The sequence below is a fragment of the Budorcas taxicolor genome, chromosome 9 (assembly GCF_023091745.1).
Source record: "Budorcas taxicolor isolate Tak-1 chromosome 9, Takin1.1, whole genome shotgun sequence".
Lineage (NCBI taxonomy): Eukaryota > Metazoa > Chordata > Mammalia > Artiodactyla > Bovidae > Budorcas > Budorcas taxicolor.
In genome coordinates this window covers 31701622-31706069 of record NC_068918.1, presented here as the reverse complement: position 1 = coordinate 31706069, position 4448 = coordinate 31701622, and the positions used below count along the sequence as shown (strand labels likewise).

The 4448-nt window shown below is 44.7% G+C and overlaps 1 pseudogene; it reads left to right on the top strand.

Moving 5' to 3' along the window:
- Positions 1-3293: 3293 nt before the first annotated feature.
- LOC128053466 (E3 ubiquitin-protein ligase MARCHF2-like) lies at positions 3294-3862 on the top strand (annotated as a pseudogene).
- Positions 3863-4448: the final 586 nt, after the last annotated feature.

Here is a 4448-nt window from a genome sequence, read left to right as displayed (position 1 = left end):
CCCCAACTTCAGAAGCCAGTTAAAAGTCTTAGGCCTCCCATTTTCCTCCCCAGCAAGCTATAAACTAGGGGTTTCCATGACCCCCTCCTCAGGTTTGCTAATTTTATAGAACAACTCAAGGGACTCAGGAAAACAATTTACTATTTTAACTGGTTTGTTATAAAAGATACAACTCAAAAGCAGCCATGTGGTTGCAAGAGAGTTGTAGCCGACTTAGTGATTAAACAACAAATATGGGCAAGGCATCAAGATTGCTGGGAGAACTATCAATAATCTCAGATATGCAGATGATACCACCCTTATGACAGAAAGTGAAGAGGGACTAAAAAGCCTCTTGATGAAAGTTAAAGAGGAGAGTGAAAAAGTTGGCTTGAAGCTCAACATTCAGAAAACGAAGATCATGGCATCTAGTCCCATCACTTCATGGGAAATAGATGGGGAAACAGTGTCAGACTTTATTTTTTGGGGCTCCAAAATCACTGCAGATGGTGACTGCAGCCATGAAATTAAAAGACACTTACTCCTTGGAAGAAAAGTTATGACCAACCTAGATAGCATATTGAAAAGCAGAGACTTTACTTTGGCACAAAGGTCCATCTAGTCAAGGCTATGGTTTTTCCTGTGGTCATGTATGGATATGAGAGTTGGACTGTGAAGAAAGCTGAGCACCAAAGAATTGATGCTTTTGAACTGTGGTGTTGGAAAAGACTCTTGAGAGTCCCTTGGACTGCAAGGAGATCCAACCAGTCCATTCTGAAGGAGATCAGCTCTGGTATTTCTTTGGAAGGAATGATGCTAAAGCTGAAACTCCAGCACTTTGGCCATCTCATGCAAAGAGTTGACTCATTGGAAAAGACTCTGATGCTGGGAGGGATTGGGGGCAGAAGGAAAAGGGGACGACAGAGGATGAGATGGCTGGATGGCATCACTGACTCGATGGACGTGAGTCTGAGTGAACTGCGGGAGTTGGTGATGGACAGGGAGACCTGGCATGCTGCAATTCATGGGGTCGCAAAGAGTCAGACACAACTGAGCAACTGAACTGAACTGATGGGCAAGGTATTGGAGAAACTTATGGTCCGGAGAAATTCATGCAGAGTTTCAATGTCCTGTCTGGGCACATCACCCTCCCAGCATCTCAGTGTATTCATCAATCTGGAAGCTTTCCAAGTCCTATAGTTTAGTAAGAGTTTTTATGGAGGTTTCATTACATAGGCATGGTTGATGAAATCATTGTTCATTGATGGTTAACAATCTCTAGACCCGCTTCCTTTCTTAGAGGTTAGGGAGTAAGGCTGAAAGTTCTAAGTTTCTTAATCAAGTCTTGGTTTTTATGGTCCCCATCTAAGGGGTATCTAGGGGGCCCCTGCCACTAGTCATCTTATCTGCATACAAAAAGATACTCAAGTTTTAGGAGCTTGTGCCAAGAATCAGGGACAAAGACCAACTACATGTTTCTTATTATATCACAAGATTACAAGGAGTAATTTTGTGATTAAAAATGAAGATTGAAAAGGAAAAATACTAGTTTTCAGATTACTAAAAGTCCACCTGCATGTAATTGTCTTCTAAAAAAGATTAAAACTGTGAAATTTTTTGTTTTTGTAAGGATCCATTCCTTGCAAATAACATTTCTCTTTGCTATTCCATGCCATTTAAGGGAAGTATAAACCTTAGTCTCCATCTTATCAGCTCCCACATTCCCCCAGGGCTGACTCTCTACACTATTCTACCAAATAACACAAGTCAATTTGTGTGGTAATTTTTTAATAATTGTGTGTTATTACCTATAGGTATTGTCCAATTCATGCAAACTTAAGTGCCTCAGGACCTATGGTAAATTAGAAATGACCGCAAATTCTTTGTAACTCTATTATTTTCATACTACTTAAATTTGGGCTGGTTTTGTGACTTGTTTTGACAGTATCATGTGGTAGAAGCGACACTGTGTGATCTCCAAGTCTAGGCCTCAAGAGACCTAACAGCTCCTATAAATGCTCTCTTTGAACTCTTTCACAGATAAGCTCAGACAGCCTTCTGGGGACACGTGGCCCAGCCAATAACCAGAACCAACTGCCAGTCATGTGAACGAGGTCTTCTCAGACTGTTGTTCGTTTTTCAGTCACCAAGTCTTGTCTGACTCTTTGTGACCCCATGGACTGCAGCACAGCAGGAAATCTAGATGACCTCCTCAGACTATCCAACCCAAACTGGGCCACCAGATAACTGCAGTCATGTAAGTAGCCTGGACAAGGTCAGCAGATGAACTGCTCAGCTGATCCTAGCCCAAACTGCTGGCCTATAGAATCATGAACAGATAAGACAGCTGCTTTAGGCCATGAAGTTTTGGAGTAGTTTATTATCTGTGAGAGGTAACAAATACACACAACCCCCTCCCCCCATCTAAAGAAACAGAATTATCTTTGCATAGAATAAAACTAATGAGTTGTACCACTTTGCTTTCAATTAAACTAAATCTGGCAATATGATCACAACCACTGGATTGGTATTTGATCTGGAACAGGTCAGGAAGATCCCCTGGAGAAGGGCATGGCAACCCAACTCCAGTATTCTTGCCTGGAGAATTCCATGGTCAGAGAAACCTGGCGGCCTACAGGTCCATAGAGTCACAAAGAGATGGACACAACTGAAGCGACTTAGCAAGCGTGCAGCCACATACAAGACATAAGTGACGTGAAAGCCGCTCAGTTGTGTCCGACTCTTTGTGACACCATGGACTATACAGTCCATGGTACTCTCCAGGCCAGAATACTGGAGTGGGTAGCAGTTCCCTTCTCCATGGGATCGTCCCGACCCAGGAATCAAACCTGGGCCTCCCGCATTACATGCAGATTCTTTACCAGCTGAGCTACCAGGGACACTCATGACAAGACACAGGGAAGGCCTGTCATCTATAAAGTGACATGGCACAAAACTCTGCCCTAATGGACAACTCCATGGAAGGCAGTGACAAATTCAAATCCTTTATTAGGTAACAGGAATGTTAACATAAACACTGAAAAACTGGTCACTAAAGCTGCTAATACATCCTGAACAATATAATAAATCCTTATTCTGTAACCACTAGGATCCAGGGGGCTGTATGTCTACTCAGCCTCTTTGCAACCCTAGTCTGGAGTAAGCCTCCACTGGCTAAGGAAATCTGAATATTTTTCTTTACAATCTGAAAGGACACTATATATGCTATATTAATTTCATCTACTGTAACACTTTATAGTGTTAAGCTTATAAAACATTTCTAAATAATCTCATTTGAGAGGTAACATGACTGTTGTCACCTCCCCGGCTCCCTGTGTGACTGCTCTGATAGCCCTGCCTTCTCCAAGGTTGTGGAGGCCACAGGCCTCGAACCACCCCAGTATGTGGCCCAGGTGACTTCAAGGGATGGCCGGCTCCTCTCGACTGTCATCCGGGCCTTGGACACACAAAGCGATGGTCCCTTCTGCCGGATCTGCCATGACGGGGCATATGGGGAGAGCCTACTGTCTCCACGTGGGTGCACTGGCACGCTGGGCGCTGTGCACAAGAGCTGTCTGGAGAGGTGGCTTTCCTTGTCCAACACCAGCTACTGCAAGCTGTGCCATACAGAGTTTGCAGTGGAGAAGCGGTCCCGATCTCTCACAGAGTGGCTGAAGGACCCTGGGCCTCGAACAGAGAAGTGGACGCTGTGCTGTGACGTGGTGTGCTCCTGTTCATCATGCCACTGGCCGCTATCTCAGGCTGGCTGTGCCTGCGGGGGGCCCAGGACCACCTCCAGCTCCACAGCCATCTGAAGGCCTTGGGGCTGATCGCCCTTACCATCGCCCTCTTCACCATCTGTGTCCTCTGGACGCTGATTTGATTCATTCGAGCAGTTCAAGTGGAGAATGCAATGGCACCCCACTCCAGTACTCTTGCCTGGAAAATCCCATGGATGGAGGAGCCTGATGGGCTACAGTCCATGGGGTCGCACAGAGTCGGACACGACTAAGCGACTTCACTTTCACATAGTGGAGAAGGAAATGGCAACCCACTCCAGTGTTCTTGCCTGGAGAATCCCAGGGACGGAGGAGCCTGGTGGGCTGCCGCTTATGGGGTCACACAGAGTCGGACACGACTGAAGCGACTTAGCAGTAGCAGCAGCAGCAGCAGCATGGCTTATTGGACAGGGCATGGACTTTGGGTCAGGGAGACTAAAATTCAATCACACTAATCAAAAGATTACTAAGAGCAGTTTTAAGAATTACAAACAAGAGAACTACACGTAAAATTTTTTAAGTGTCTGGTAAATAACAGCACCCCAATAAATTCTATTTTTGTATTAATTTAGTAAGATTTACTAAGGACACTGATTACATCAACTGGCTTTTGTTACATAACAAAACCACCTCAAAAATTAGTAGCTTAAAATAACAACCAATTCTGAGTCAGCAATTTAGGCTATGCTC